General features: G+C 37.6%; 1 long non-coding RNA gene across 1 annotated transcript; it reads left to right on the top strand.

Moving 5' to 3' along the window:
- The first annotated feature begins 552 nt into the window (after nt 1-552).
- On the top strand, nt 553-16,697 carry LOC109444212 (uncharacterized). Its single transcript, XR_002136808.3, has 3 exons — nt 553-702; nt 2,181-2,261; nt 8,965-16,697. It is a non-coding gene; the product is annotated as an uncharacterized LOC109444212 (long non-coding RNA).
- The last annotated feature ends 732 nt before the right edge of the window (nt 16,698-17,429 follow it).

Here is a 17,429-nt window from a genome sequence, read left to right on the forward strand (position 1 = left end):
CAATCCCTGAAGGATCTCAAGAGCCCTACAGTTGGATGTAGGAAGCGACAAAACTGGCCCTTGTAACAGGTTGACTTCCGGCAGAAGGGTCCTGAAAGAAAACTGACAAATCTGCTCTCGTGTATTGACCAAAGCTGTAAACAGCAGTCCAACGTTTGGGCCCTTTAAGAGTTGAAAGGGGCAAAAGTCAGAGACAAACTGTAGTTATATTGTTTTCCTAGGTTTCGTGCTACGCCCAGAATTAAAAGCTCCAGGGCCTGAGAATGAAATTATTAGTACAGTTTAATGGTAGTTTAAAATAGTTATGTGGCCTAGTCAGACTACCTTACTACAAAGTGACATCGCTTCTACGAGGAAATAATTTTACATTCCTAACAAACGAATTACAAAAGCATTTATCCCTTCTATTACCTCAACCCTGGGACCCAATCCAACAGAGAATGAAAAGAATGGGGCTAGCGCTATTGATTGACGTACATTCCAACCACTCTACAACAGAAGGAGAGCGCGCCTGCGCAAGTCATTATCCAACCAATACCCAGCGGCAGCGGCAGAGGCGGGCTTGTGGAAACGGCCACCGCAGGGTTGGCGGAGTTGGGAGAGAGCAAAGATGGCGGAGTGAGGTGTTTCGTGGCATACCGGCCTTTGGGCCGGGCGTGGGCCGGCCCCCGGCGGTCAAGTGCTTCTGCTGGCTCGTGCGAGGTAAGCCGAGACAGCCAGTGACAGGGGGACGAGTAGGAAGTGGCGCGGCCCAAACCCGGCGGGGCACGGGAGCGCGCGGAGTCTGCTCGCAGCTGGCGCGGGCATCGGCCAATCGGCCGGGAGTGGGTTTTCTCCCGAGCTGCCCCAGGACGGACTCACCCGCCTTGCGTGATGTGTCTCATCAGCACCCGGCCCTCTACCCACCACTGCGCGTCTCGGTACCGTGCCTTTGGCTGCCGGGTAGTTGCCGGTGATTGCACCCACGCGGGTGTATATCTGGCAGCAGCTGCGTCGGCTTTCGGTTTATCTTTTGAAGAATATCTTTGTTTTATTGATTTATTTATACTCCTCGCCTCACGGCTTCGTGGTCACTGTTTTGCCTGAGGCTCCAGTATCAATCCGGGCGTGTTGCGGCTCGGAGTATTTTATGTCCCTGGTCCGTTGACCTTGAGATTTGGTGTAACAGGTTCCCCTTCCCCCATCCAGGATTTTAATTTGAATCTGTATGGTGTTCGTTCTCTTGCTACGCTTACTGTATTCATTCGTTCCCAGTCCCACCTCTCAAACTTAAGGTCTGAGTCAGCAGCTTTGTCCTCGTGTGGTCGACCTGGTAATTGCCTAATGGTGCATTAATCTCGGCTGACTCTTAAGTCTCGGTAGAATTCACCGTTGTTTTACAGGACTAAAGGAGTCTGTACAATTTTTACTTTTTATAGAGAAAATGAGTTGGGAATTATTATTAGAACGTAATCTGTGTAATGTGGGGTTGCAAAGTGTAATACTGTAAGGAATTTGTATTCAGTTCTTGTTTAACATTATGGGGTATTTTTTTAATTTGCATTGTTACAACCCCTCTCTTGATCGTTGAAGTTAAATTCTGGGAAAGGTTCCTGTTACTAGGTTCCTGAATTGTTGAAATCTGTTTAAACTTGGCACGTTGGTTGAGTCCTGTTCCAATGACATGTCGTAATATTATACAAATGAGTGTTTCTGGTATGCTCTTTGCTGGCCCTAGATTTAGCAGAGCTGAAAATAATCAGGTAAAGAAGCACTTCTAAATAAGACCTTTCTTTTGATTTTGTTAGGAGTAGGTTTTCATTTCATCTAGGATAAAGAAGATACAGGACAGAGGGAAAGGAAGGGAACATTTTTCCTCCTTACCTTACAGAGGAGAGTGGTCATCTATACTAAAGCGAAGGTCTTTGGGGAGAAGAGGGTCCATAGTATCATTATCAAAGGGGACAGTATTCCATAAATACTTGGGAGCCACTGCTCCAAGAGTTTTGACATCTTTATAAAATTAATACCAGTGCAGGTAGAGAATAACTTCTTTCTTCTTGTTCCTTCTGAATAGTTTTCGATAGTGACGTTTTTTAGAATAGCTTGATTCTTTTGAATGATCAGGCATATGAATGCATAAAGCGTAAGTGAAGGCTGTATCCTTACTGTAACGTTCTTTTTATTTTTCCTTATCACAGGAAGAACATTTTCCTTGACTTCTAGGTACTTTTATATTCATCTGGAAAAGAAAACAAAACCCTGAACTCAGGATTTGGCAAGTGAGTAATAGTGGCTAATGCTTCCAAGTACTGTTTACGCAGCTTGAAAATATCTAGAGAGGTGGAACAATAAATCATTAGCTTCAACTGAAGATGAACATCAAAAGTGGCTATATATTATTGATATTTAAGCTAAACCTCTTCTTTTCAGCAAAAGCAGTGTATTGAGTATAAAAAAGGAAAAACTTAATCATTTGCCCAAACCAGTAATTTTTATTAAAGAAAAAAAATACCGATTTAATTAGATGGAAGGAGTTCAGCTGATAAAATATGCTACTAGGCAAATTTTAGAATATATTCACTTAAGTTTTAATTATAGACAAATATTATTTTAATCTGTAATTTCTAAATCTTTTAAGTACATCTTTAATGTTCCTAGGTATGAGTCGATTCTGTGCCAAGTGTTGATGCCTTATGAATTTACCCCAGAAGTAGGTTCTGTTGCTCAAAGAGCGAGAGGTGATAGGTGCTTTCATAAATGACATTACCTTATCTGCAAAATAGGGGTTCATACCTACTGAACTAGTTTCCTAGTGCTGCCATGACAAAGTACCACAAACTGGGTGACTTAGAACAAAGAAATTTATTGTCTCACAGTTTTGGAGATCAGACATCCAAAATCACGGTGTTGGCAGGGCCATGCTCCCTCTGAAGGCACTAGTAAAGGATCTGTTCCAGGCCTTTTTTCTAGCTTTTGGTAGTTCCTTGGCTTGTGGCAACATGACTCCATTCTTCACGTGGTATCCTCCTGGTGGGTGTGTCTGTGCCCTAAATTCTCCTTTTTATAAGGACATCAGTCAGATTAGATTAGGGGCCCACCCTGCTTCGGTATGACCTCATCTTAACTAATTACATCTGCAGTGACTTTTCAGATAAGGTCACATTTTGAGGTACTGGCGCTTAGGACTTCAACATACGAATTTGGGGAGGATACAGTTCAACCTATATCATCTACTCAGTAATATACCTTGATAATATTTTATAAAAATCATTCAGGGCAAAACTGCTTTAAAGAATAAAATTTTGTATACCACTTATGTGAGGTACTTAGAGTAGTCAAAGTCATAGAGAAATCAGAATGTAGAATGATGGCCAGGGGCTGCAGGGAGAGAAAGTGGGGAGTTATTTAATGGGTACAGAGTTTCAGTTTTGCAAAATAAAGAGTTCTGCAGATGGATGGTGATAGTTGCACAACAATATGAATGTACTTAATACCACTGAATTGAATACTTAAAAAGGGTTAAGGTAAATTTTAAAGAATTGTAAAAAAATAAGGAAAAGAACTCCCAACAATATATGTATATATGCATATAAATGTATGTGTGTACGCATGCAAGGTCTGACAATTAAGTTCGTGAACTTGTTGCTAACCTTTTTTGATATCAGAGGGATTATTCATTATGAATTTGTACCAACTGGACAGTTTACCAACTTTACTATTTGGAAGTGCTGAAAAGGCTGCGTGAAAAAGACGACCTGAACTTTTCGCCAACAATTCATGGCTCTTCTATCACAATGTACCAGCTCACACGGCACTATCTATAAGGGAGTTTTTAGCCAGTAAACAAATAACTGTATTGGAACTGCCTCCCTACTCACCTGACCTGGCCCCCAGTGACTTCTTCCTTTACCCAAAGATAAAGGAAATACTGAAAGGGAGACATTTTGATGACATTCAGGACATCAAGGGTAATACAACGAAAGGTCTGATGGCCATTCCAGAAAGAGTTCCAAAATTGCTTTGAAGGGTGGACTAGGCACTGGCGTTGGTGCATAGCTTCCCAAGGGGAGTACTTCGAAGGTGACCATAGTGACATTCAGCGATGAGGTACGTAGCACTTTTTCTAGGATGAGTTCGCGAACTTGTCAGACTGCGCGCGTACGTGTGTGTACACATACACCGGGGGTGCCAAAAAAATGTATGCAAGTAGACATTTTGGTCAGTGTTGCTCAAGCAGTAGTTCATCATAATCAGAAGTGTCTGGATGCTGATGGTAACCACTTTGAGCACCTCTTGTAATTGCAGAAGTCATACGTGACTTGTATTCATCTTTGTTATCAGTATATATTGAGTATTACAATTTTAATACAGTTTTCCTTTCTTAAAATTTGTATACATTTTGTTTGGCACTCTCTGTTTTTCAATATGAAGAAAAGGAATAAAAACCGATGGGCAAAATGCCTTTTAGGTGATAGTCTTTATCATATGCCTTTAGAGCGGAGGCTTTATTGCTTGGATATAGAACCTTAATTAAGTTCAGGTTCAGAGTAATAGAAACTGGACGTTAGTATAGCATAATATTGGTAGCAATCTAAATATCCATCTATAGGGAAGTGATGTGAATAAATTTAGGTGCCTCTATACTTAGAAGGTAGCGTTAAGTTCTGATACAGAATGATCTCTAATGTACATTAAAAGGAAAAAGCAAGGTGCAGAACAAGATGTATAGTGGCTTTCATTTGTGGGGAGGAAATAAATCTACTTATACAGGTTTTACATAACCATAGAAGCTTTCTAACAGGATATGCAAGAAACACTGTATACCTTATTTCACCTTTTCCTATCATGTGCATTTGTTACCTTTCAAGTAAATAATTCAAAATATTCAAAGAAAGGAAGCACTTAGTAAATATTTGATAAGAGACTAAGAAGTTAATTTTACATTAGTATAGCCTATCCGTATCTGGGGGCAGAAACTGTCCAACAAGCCCAGCACTTTTTTTAAATAATAAAAACACTTAATTTGAATGATAGTGATAGCCATTGTATTTTGTGAAATGTGTTCTGAATTTACTATTTACAAAGCAAAGTAAGAAAGGAATATTTAACTCCCATGATACATCATTCTTCTTGTCCTTAGAGGAAGTAAAGTATATTGATTTAATTTATTGATGTACAACAAATTACCCAAAGCTTTGTGGATTAAAACAACAGGAAACATTTATTACCTCTCCCAGCTTATGTGGGTCAGGAATTAGGGAGCAGTTTAGGTGGAGCTTCTGGCTTGGAGTCTCTTACAAAGTTGCAGTCAAGATAATGGCTGTGGTGGCAGTCATCTGATCTTATTCCGTGGTGGCTCATTCACATGGCTGGCAGATTCCTGCTGGTAATGGAAAGCCTCAGTTCCTTCCAATGTCAGCCTCTTCCAGGGTTGCTTGAGTGTCTTCATGACACAGCAGCTGGCTTCTCCCGGAACAAGCAATCCAGGACAACAAGGCAGAAGCCACAGCCTCATCTATGACTTTGCCTCAGAAGTCACTCAACTGTCACTTCTCCTCATTCTGTTGGTCACTATTTTGACAACTAGTGTACCTCGATAAAATTCTGACACTAACCATCTAGAGTTAATGCAGACCCCACAAGTCAAAGGGCCTGGTCTCCAACAAGACTGCCCTCATTTTAGTGAAGCATTTGCACTTTGGAAGATTCCCAGGCCACCCGAACTTCTGACCAACTAACTACAAAGTCAGGGGTTTCCACAACCCTGTCAGAACCAACTTTTGGTTTTGTTGGTTTTCTTTGTTTTTCTATTTTATTTATTTTATTTTTTAAAAGATTTTTTTTTTTTTTTTAAATTGGAGAACAGTGTATTTCTCCAGGGCCCATCAGCCCCAAGTAGTTGTCCAATCTAGTTGTGGAGGGCGCAGCTCAGGTCCAAGTCCAGTTGCCGTTTTCAGTATTAGTTGCAGGGAGCGCAGCCCACCATCCATGTGGGAATTGAACCGGCAACCTTATTGTTGATAGCTCACGCTCTAACCAACTGAGCCATCCGGCCGCCATACCTTTCTATTTTATTTATCTCTGCTCCAATTTTTTTTTCTCCCTTCTTGCTAGCTTTCCATTTAGTTTATTCTTTTTCTAATTACTTAAGGTGTAGAGTTAGGTTGTTGATAAGAGATCTGCCTTTTTTAACGTAAACATTTACAGCTGTAAATTTCCCTCTTAGCAAGCACTGCTCTTGCTGCCTCCCTAAGTTTTGGTATGTTGTGTTTTTGTTTTCATTTGTCTCAGAATATTTCCTTAATTTCCCTTGTGATTTCTTTCACCCATTGGTTGTTTAGGAGTGTATTATTTAATTTCCATTGGCACATTTACTGTAAATTTCAAGGATTTACTCTCCCTCTCAGGGACAGAGCCAGTGAAATTCTTACAATATAGTCACATAGATCAACCCTGATGCTTCGTTAGGGGGGACTAAAAACATGTGAATACCAGGAGGCAGCAATAACGGGGGACCATCTTGGAAGCTGACTATCGCACCGTCATTTGACTTAGATCTGTCTAGCCCAAGTGCTACATTGAAAACTCCTGTTTTCCCTTTTCATCTTCCCAGCAAGTCAGATTTTATAACACAAAGTTATTTTGTGTAACCAACATCACTAAATAAGTGACTTCAGAGACCCAGAAGTGCCTAATAAGGTACCAAGTTTACAGGGTTGTTCTTGTAAGTTTTGTAGATCAATGTATATAGTTAAGTGCTTACCATGTGTCACACCCTATTCTAGGTGCTTGGAATTCATCATTGAACAAAATAGATTCCTTCGAGGTAGGACTTACATTTTAGACAAGGCAGTAAATGAGAAACATGGTAATAAGTACCTTATGTAGTAGGTTAGATAGTGTTACCTGCTATGGATAAAAGGAAAAGTAGAGTAGGGTAAAGGAGAATGGTGGAAATATGTCTGTGGGTAGGACGGGAGGACAATATAATCTTAAATAGGGACTCAAAGTAGTCCTCATTGAGAAAATAACATTGGAGTAAAGGTGAAGGGATTAACTACGCACATACCTGGGGGAAGTCTTCTCACACAGGGAACAGCCAGTACAAAGGCTGTAGGGTGGGAGCATGCCTGACATTCCAGGAAGAGCAAGGAGTCCATTGGAGCCGACGATGGGGGGAGAGAGAGTTGGGGTCAGAAGAGATACAGTCGAAGGGGGGTGCTTTGGATCTTACGGGGAATTATAGGTCAGTCTTTGGTCAGAACTTTGGCTTTTATAGTGAATAACTAATTCCGTTTTTGAATGGGTGCTACAGTTTGATACATATGTGTGTTTAGTGTATACAATTGGATAGTCATGTCTGAGATGTGAAATTGGGTATTTTGAAGAAAATACAAACTTAGGATACTCTAGCATTATTGCCTAATATTACGATATAGATTGGAGGATGAGGTTTATATATGATGAATATGCATTTTATTAGTCGGTATTGCTGAAGGAATGTTTTTAAAAGAATCTAGACAGGTTTCTTACTAGGTGTTCTTTTTAAAGGCTTCTTTGATGCTTGTTTGGTTTATATATTCGGAAAGTCCTAGCTTGTATCTTTTTTCCCCCTCAACATCATTGCCAATTACCTTGCTATAGAACTGCCTAACAGCCCTAGTGGCTGGTGCAAGCTTTGAATTAGCCTGAATGAGGTTGGTGCAAAAGTAATTGTGTTTTTTTTTTTTTTTAATTGTTGTTGTTTAACGTTCTAAGCCGCAATTACTTTTGCATCAACCTAATGTAATGAAACAACCCTGTTGCCCATAGGGTTCTAAAGGCCTGTCTATGGATCACCTGTTTTTTTCCTCTTCCAGTGCTGCTTTTGCAATGAATGCAAATTTTGTAGGTTTGTTATTTTATTCTGAATTAATTTACATTTGTCTTTCATAAGTTTTGAATCAGAACTCTTATATTCAACCAAAAGAAGTTATTCAAATTCAGTTTAGAGTTGAGGTATTTTTTTTTTAATATACGTGACTTACTGAAAATAGAGGGTTAGGAAGACTAGTTAACTAATCGCTATTGGCCATTTGTGTAAGCCAAAGTAATTTATTTAAGCTTTTGATATTCATCTGTGATTTTAAAATTTATTGTAAAATATATATAAAGTTTATCATTTTAACCATTTTTAAATGTATAATTCGGTGCCATTAAGTATATTCACATTGTTGTGCAACCTTTATATATCTATTTCTAGAAGTTATTCATCATCCCACACACAAACTCAGTGTCCATTAATCAGTCACTCTCCTTCCCCCTCCCCCAGCCTCTGGTCACCTCTGTTCCACTTTTCTGTCTTTAATAATTTGCCTGTTCTAGGTACCTCATATAAGTGGAATTATACAGTATTTGTCCTTTTTTTGTCTGATTTACTTTTTCATATATTTGCAGTTTCACAAGTGTTATGTTTAACAACGACCTGCTAATGTTTTTACATGCTTGCATTTGATCATGATACAATATATATTGTTTTACTTGTATTTTACACAATTTTTATTATTCAGTTGTGTCTTATGTAGTTGAAGATACTTCAAAGTAAGGTGATTCATACGGTTTTTGAATTTTAAATATTTAGACATCAAATTTGGAGTACAATACAGTTTTTACACACGTTTTAAAAACCAATTGTACATGTTTTATATACAATCATTTTATGGCTGTAAAAACTTGGAATATGTTACTCCATTTGCATAAAAGGAAATTAATGTAAGTTAAGTTTTTTTAATTTAGCTTTTATGTATTTTATTTACGTATTTTTTCTGGCTACTGCTTCTACTTTTGTGATGAGGATACTGAATTTCAAGTTATGGTTGGACATTTTCTTCTAGACAATGTGTAATCCAAAATACTATTTTCTTTCTGTGTGTTAAATATTATTTTTTAATGCAGAAGTACCTGTCTTAATTTTCCTGTTCTTAATTCATTTTGTATTTCCAGGTATTTCTGTGTCGTCTCCTGGAGTGGATAGTCCTGCTTTGTTTATTCAGCCACTTTTTCTAATCTTGAAATATGGATGTCTCTTCTCCACACTTTACCTCCATGATTTGGATTGGAAAAGGCTGCCTTTTTTTTTTTTCCACCTCTCAAATTCAACTCAGAGAAGATCGTAGGGTGCAGTTATCCTGCAGACTTCTCCAGGAAGAAAGAAGCAACTGACATGTGTCTTCTGCTGCTACCTGCTTAATTGTAAAGAAATTATCTTGCAAACTGAAAGCTGATGTTTAACTTGAAACAGGTGCAGGTGCTTAGATGGTGGTATTTGTGAAATCTCTACCTTTTGTTCCCAACAAGAAGACTTACATATAAATAGCAAGTATGGATGACATTAGAGTTTTTTTTAATGTCTTCCAGTTTCAGCCACTATCATGATAAGCACAGTTGAGACTGCAGTAGCAAATTCCAAATATGTGTTGAAATCTGAAATGAAAGAGATGCTAAAAAATTACATATGTATCTAAATCCTGGCTCATCCTGCTATAGATTAACTGGTTAAGAACAAAGGTCCAATTTTGCAGTAAAACCTTTGATGTGATGAAGAAGCAAAGCATAAAGACAAAATATTGCAAGGTTAATTTCATATGTGAATAAACCATCACAATCTCTGTATAAATACATATTTTTACATGTCTAAATCCACATTTTTGAATGAGAAGAGGAATTTTTCTCCTAGAAAAAGAAGCTGTTCTTTCTCAGAAGTCTTTGGACATTTGGTATTTTTAAATGTTTTTTTCGTTCTTCGAAGGACCACATTGTGCAGCTGGTAACCCTATGAATGCATGCTTGGGTTTAGTGAAAGGTTGGTAAAAGGAAACAAAAATTTTGAGTCCAGTGATGGAACCCTATTCACCTCCGTAGGATGAGAGGCTGCTATATTACCAATTCATTCTTTTTTATGGAGTCCTATATAGCTCTTGAGACGGTTTTCTGTGCTGCTAGGCTGGAAGAAAGGTGACATGTGGTTTTTCTGCTCTGAAGATGGGATGGACCCTACAGTATAACCTGCCTTCGACTTTGGACATGGAGGAATGGGGGGGTGAAGGGGGATGAGAAGTTTCCATATAACTCTCTTCTCCTAAGAAAAAGATGTGAAAATGCCTTATGCAGCTCCACCTGACTTTATGGCATTTTGCATTCTATAGCTCTGTTTTTTGTAAAATCTTAAATAACTTTTTTCTTTTGACTCAAGATTGGTACTTGGATGCTTGATTTATTTTTCTAGATAGCTGTAATGTTAGGCTGAATAGGCTGGGACTCAGGTAACTTTCTCCAGTTGGAACTTAACTTGCTCATCAGAGAACCGGCCTCAGAAGCAGTGTTCCCAAACTTGTGGTTAGGTCAGTGTAGATTAGAAGAAATTCAGGGTCTGAAAAAACCTCAAACGAGAAAAATAGTTCCAATAAGACATATGGATCTTCCTTTCCCTTAAAACGTATACTATATGATGAACAGACTATAGTCATAAAGCTGTTCTTAAAAATCAACAGAGGACCAGTGTATGAATTGTCAGGTCTTGACATAAGAGTGAAACATTTATGAGTCTTTGTGAGTAGAGATTTAAAGCTTCTTAGATGAAATTAAGAATCATCCTAGATCATCTCTGTGGTTTAGGGAATGTTTTCCCAAGGCTATACATGCAATGATGCTGAAAACTTCAGATTTACCAAAAATTGAGAGTGGTAGAAATCGCCAAAAAGTGGAAATGTTGAGCACTCTTAATGATTAGTTTAATTGATCAACCAATTTGAATTGGCACAGGAAGCGTTTTAGTAAAATAATTCCATCGTATAGGTAAATACATAATTTCCTTTGAGGGCTGTTACTCAGTGGTAAAGCATAGAAATAACTTTGGATAAAGGTAACTTAAATTTGTATCTAACTTCCCAGCCACTTCCTGATATTTTAGTATTTTGGTATTGTTAAGGACAGAATGGAACTTTCGTACATGGGTCCATCCCATTGGTACGTTGAAAATACCATATATTATGGAGAATTTGGATGTTCAGTTGTCTGTTACCCGTCTTCCCCATGTGTTTTTGACGATTTTTGGGGTAAGATCATTGGCAGGAAATAGGGACCCTGTACTATCAGCACCAGTGAAACCATCTCAGGCCCACTTATTTGAATATGTATCAGACTCAGCCTCTCCAGTTGCTTTATATTTTCTCATTTCACAACTAAGACAGCCACCTTTTAATGCTCTTTCATGTTGTTTCTGCATCTTGTCACCAAATGGCATTTAACAAAATGGGTATTTTCCAGTCGTACTTGCCCAGTGTTTACTTAATACATCTACATTTTTTCCTGGTCTAATTTGGTCCCCTTCTTGGTGACAAAAGCTATAATTTTAGGCAGGACTATGCCTTGATCTATAGCTGTACCTACTCCCTTTGCTCATCTGTTAGCTGGCAGTTTTTCTTTTAAAAAGTTAAAAACGGGATATGTGCAATAGAAATATATATATGTGTATATTTTAATACTTGTGGACAAATGTTACAAGTTGTTTAAGAACAACAAAATCACCAATGTCTTCCATTTTGAGATGTGTATAGTTTTGTAAGCATTAGTGCTTGGTAGCATATTGTAGTGCCATGTTAGAGGTTAGTGCATGATCCTAGTAATAATTTAAACTTCAGGATGAATTATTATAATAACCAGTAGTGTAAAAAGAGTGGAAAATCTTTTCTTTTTTCATAAATTTCTGTATCCATGATATACTCCCTGGAAAAAGGAGATTAGGCCAAAAAGACTCATTTATGAACAGAAATGTGGGGTCATAGTGTGAAATACTGTGTTTGAGGATACTTAGGCTTTCCATGAGGTAGCTGGAAACCAGCTGCCTTTGTGTCTTACGAAACCTCAAATTAAAATGAGGCCCCATTTTACGATTCTGCTTTGTTCTCAGTTTGAGGTGAAATTGTTCTTACGCTGTTTTATTATTTTCCTACTCCTTTTGCATCAAGCAAGTATATTTTGAATGTCTTAACTGAGATGCTGTGTTAATTGCTTGAGTGTTTTTCTAATCTGCAGACCATTTACATTTCCTATTTGCAGCATGCTAACAGAAGAACACTGGTCAGTAGTAGTTCAGTGTCCTAGATTAATTTGTCACAGGCTTTTCCTATTTCCAAATCTGCTGAATTGTGTATTAACGGGATTCCAGACCTTTTCATGAGGGTTGGGAATGTAACTGATGGAGCCTACCTAGATTGCCCTGTAATAACTCTTGGTTGGTTATAGTAAGCCGCCTCAGACAGCTTGCACTTTTTTCTGCTTTCCTTGTAGACGTAAAAGTATTTTGTTCTGAAAACATAAGACAGCTTTCTGTAGAAAAGAAATTCCTACCTCTAAAAGCTGCCTTTAGAGCTTGGAAATGGCAGTTTTTTTGAGGTGATTTCTAAATCTTGGTATTAGGAGAGTCCAGGATTTACTGGCACAGGTTCTACAGTTAGCATGATAGGAAATGTAAAACTATTTTAATGTGGTGTATCTCCTGTGTAGAAGCAAACTTAGACAAACTTTTTGGCAGCAGATCTCCAGGGCCCCAGGGTTACATTCTCATAGTGTATTTTTAGTAGTTGTATTGGCTCAAGTAGTTTAGCGCCTGCGAGAATCCATTTCTGAAAAGCATTTAAACATTTTGTAAAAAAAAAATACCTCTGAAAAGGTAATGAATGCAAAATAGCACAGTGTATAGGGAAGGATATTTCCTGTTGCAAAAAAAAAAAAAAGCCATTAAATGAATAATTTTCAAGACGTAGAATTTTAGTAGCAATAACAGTTTTGCATGTAGAGAAGTTGCATTACCAAGGTTGTAGAGGAAGTATTGCTACTTGAGTTTGTGAGGCTCTGTGATTAACAGTTGCACAAAAAGATGTTCTAGATAAAGAGCATATAAAAGGTACTTTTAAAACTATGAATGTATCTGAAAATGTCAGTGTGTGAAAAATAGCAACTTTTGTGTAAGTTAAAGGTTAAAGACCCCATTTGTTTCCTAGAACAGAGTGTTACAGCCATTGAATTAAACTTCTAGTGCTTAACCTGGAAACAAATGTACTACTAAGGCAGTCCCACAAAAGCCATCATGTAGGGGTTCTGCTTTTAGCACCAGGCTAATAGCATACTTTTTGCTTTGTCACCTTATCTTTTTCCATTAGTTTTCTGGGTGCATTTTTAAAAAGGAAAAGTTTGTAGTGTATTTAGGGTTGAAAAAAACCAGATAACTTGGATAGCTGGCTTTTCCTCATGCCTAGTTAGTTTAGGGGAATTAGCATTTAAAGGTGTAAAACAAAAGGATTGAAGAGACTAGCCAAAGAGAGTGTGTTGGTTTTTTAAACCTTGTCTAATGTAGATGTGCTAGGCCTGTGGTCTCTGACTGCTTATTGTAATAAGAACCCAACAAACTAGTTTCTTGACCTGAGGAATCGTATAACTCACATCAGGATATAATGGAATGAGGGTGACCATGCCATCTTGGCCATTTAGCACCTTGAAGATCCTTGGAAAGTTTGGGTTTATGTTCCTTTCTTTTGTGGGGGCAGGGGACTAAAAGTGGAATAGATCTAAGAAAATAGTCCCTATTGAGTATTTAATTCTTCTCTGGCAACTCCAAAGGATAGGGGAAAGGCTGTATTAAATTGATTATAGCTCCTCTTTAAATATCCTGTACCATCAGTTGGTGTTAGAGACACTGGAATAACCGAGCAATATTGAGACACCTGCGTGATCACAAGGACATCACCGCGTGTTACTGTAACGCCAACAGCTTAGTTACTTAGGACAAGTAAAGATTACCCTTCACAGCCACATTAATAGTTCTAAATGCTAAAATGTGCTGTAAGTGTTTGTAATCTCAAAAGTATGCGGTTTTCATTGTTGTCCTGCTCTCCTGTTTACTCTGTACCTGGAATATGCAAAATATGAAGGGACCCTTGGCCTCCAGGAGTTTACATTCTCATGGTGCTGTTGATGCAAGCGAATTACTTCTCGTTTATTTAGAACATTTCTTGGCTATTAATTATACCATATTTGGAAGAAACCGTTGGCCAACAGTTCAAAAGCAGAGGGCTATGCTAAATTTCAGGGCATTGATTTTGAGTTTACATTGTATTAGCTCTGCTGTTCATAAACTCCTTTTCCCAGGGAGCTGTACAGGCAATGCTCATTACTGTGAATCAGAAAAGAAACCATTCTGCCTAAGCGTCTTCACCATCCCTACCTATGCTCTATGCCGTAGTAGCCAGTAAATGGCCAAGAAAACTTACTGCTCCAGAAGCATCTCTCAATTCTTTTACAAGTTTTTACATCATTCTCTACCCTAAAGGACCAGCCTTTTATAACTGAATAGTGGTCCTAATTTTAACCTTTTTGTGTAACTTTTGTACCACTGTTCTGAAGCAGCATTGTGATAGATGTAGAGCATCTGCCTGCATTTCTAAGCAATCACTTTATTAACCCACATTTTTGGTTCAAACTGCATGTATCCTTCCTCTGAATCAAGGGATTTAAACTCTGCATGTTTAAAACTGGGTCTGGATGAAAGTTCAGTCAATAGTAGCAGGCCCATGACTTGATTTTAGAGGACCAATATTCTAATGCATGACTGAAAACGTCCACTGTTACGTGTTTACTAGTAATTACATATATGCACTTACTAATAATGAAGTGATAGAGACTTAAACCAATAGCTTCACTTGATTGTTTGGATTATTAGTTTTCATTTTCTAATTAAAGGTTACCTTACTTCCATTGAAAATGGAAGCTAGAAGATAAACGGGGAACCACAAGACATTCAAACTGTCAGGAATAGAGCCTAACAGTGCTCGCCCTCTAACCTCTTGCCTGGCTCCGTTAGTCCCCAAGCATGTTTAACAACAATACAAAAGGCACAAACTAAGCATGTTGAATAAATAAATAAGCTGCTATGGCTATACTAATCAGAAAGGTGCAGAGTTTCAGAAAGGGTAGGAAAAGTAGGGAATACCAGTGTGAAGTGTGTAAAACAATTAGGTATGGGGTTTGTCTGATAAAGTTTATGTGGCTTAAGTTTGCATCTCAAAATTACCTTGTTTCCCCGAAAATAAGACCTAGTCAATCAGCTCTAATGCGTCTTTTGGAACAAAAATTAATATAAGACCTGGTCTTGTATAGTAAAATAAGACCGGGTCTTACATTAATTTTTGCTCCAAAAGACGCATTAGAGCTGATTGTCCGGCTAGGTCTTATTTCGGAGCAGGGTAGCATCCTGGAAGTAAATAGGAGCAATATGCACATACTTCCTATGTTCCAGGATTTTCAAATAACTAGGCAACTCTTCTGGGTTGTACTGGTATTGACCAGCTATAAAGGATCCTTGCAGCAAAGGAGACTGCTATGTTTTTGTGGAAATAATCATGAAAATGTTGACACAGCTATGGTTTGGTTTCTCTTTTGTTACTGTATTACATTAATTTTTTTGTTAATTTTTTTTAGTAGCCAGAGTTTTATTCTTGATGATTTTGTCAGACTGCATAGTTTTTTGCCTAAAGCTTTTGATGCTAGGAAAACAGGTGCAAGTTTTCCCATTATGAAAAAAAGAAAAAACCTTGCCATTTATTTTCTTGATAGATGAAGATAATATATGTTTATTGTGGTAAATTTATTAAAATTTTTGAGAAGATTCCTGCCTTTGGAATAACTCTTATAACTACAAGTAATTTTGACAATAATAATTTACAAATAGAATTCAGTATATCTGAAAGAGGCCTAAATAGAAGAGGGATTAGAGAGTAAATGATTTTTCACTAAGCCCCTTCCAGGTTGAAAAGTAATTTTTCCAAATTGTTTTAACCTCATTTTCTTTGCTGTGGGATTTCACTCCAGATAGCTTTGGGAATGAATGTTTAAGTGTAATGGTAACTTTTTAGTAGTTCACAATTGAATTAACACAGTCATTGCAGTCTCCACTCAAATACAGGAAGTGAGATGTCACCCCATATGTAAATTTTCTCTTTGCCACTTATTAACAACATGTCTGCCAATGAAACCAATAAAGATTTAAGGACAGCGTTTCTCTAACCTGTTCCTATTTTTCCTCTAAGGTGTATCAAAAATTATTAAAAAACCAGATACCACAATTTCTCCAGAAACCCATACTCCTAAGTCAGAATAGACAGATATTTTAAGGTTACTGGCATTTTTCAAAAGATTGTCTCCTGTGGTGATGGTATGTTATGCCATTGATTAAAATATGCTTTTCTCCCAGGGATAAGAAAGGAATTCTGGCAATACATTATCATCAGTCCTTAAACAACAAAACAGTCCTGGTGCTTACCTTAAAATCACCCACAACTTGTAATGAAAAAGATTCATATTATATAATACCCTTCACATAGTTTTATGTACTGTCAATTACAGTTGTTGCTCACTGTTTTTAGTTGCTGTTCAGCATCTTCTCCATTGCACGATTAGTGTACTCGATGTTAACACTTTGAATGTTTAAAGTATTACAAAAGGCAGCTTGCTTTTTAATCTATGCATCTTTAGAAGGGATTTTAGGAGAGATTTTATTCTTTGATGTAAAATGGAACTGCTTTAAGAGTTGGTAACTCTGCACCTGTGTATGTGTATATGTGTGTATATATATATATATCTATTTTGGCAATAAAGCAGCATGGACTGAGAATGCACTGAAATTTCACTGTGTGTTGTTACTTGGAATGGGTAATTTCTAATAATGCAGTAAATTATGGAGACGAGGAAAGGAACCTATCCACAGACCTGTGCTGAGGTAGGCTCCTTATGTCAAAATGAAAAGACGAAGGACCCAGGTTTCCTGACACTCAATTTGTGGCTTCTGGTATAGTCCAAGGATATAGGCTGCCATCTGAAGAAAGAGGCATCCCATTTAAACTTGTGCTATTCCCCTCTTTGGAGCCAACTTTAACCTGGGTCTATGAGCAAATAAATGTTTCTGCTAAATAAATACCAAGCTTAGTACCATAATGACAAATATTGCAGGGAATCCTTCCTATTTAAAATATATGAAGCATTTAAGATCCTTTTATATTTAATATTTAAATGTTGACTAAGTTAACTAAAGAGGTTTTAACACTTAAGATCCTTGATTCAGAGAAAAGGACTTTAAATAGAAAGTAAAATAGATGTTACAAACTTCCTTGGAATTGGCTATTATTAAATGGAGACGGACAAAAGCTATGTGGTTTCTGTGGTGAAACTACTATGTAATAGTTCCTTTGTCATTTAACACACACTGATAAACCCCATTCCAGATACTGTGCTAAATGTTAGGGTTACAGTAACATGGTTTCTGTTAAAGAGCTCAAAGTGTACAACTTGGGGAACTTCAATATGCAATTTTATTCTAACTACATGGAATTTTGAAACTGCTTTTATTCAACATATAT

Source organism: Rhinolophus sinicus, chromosome 3 (genome assembly GCF_057876585.1).
Source record: "Rhinolophus sinicus isolate RSI-liver-muscle chromosome 3, RSI-T2T, whole genome shotgun sequence".
Classification (NCBI taxonomy): Eukaryota; Metazoa; Chordata; class Mammalia; order Chiroptera; family Rhinolophidae; genus Rhinolophus; species Rhinolophus sinicus.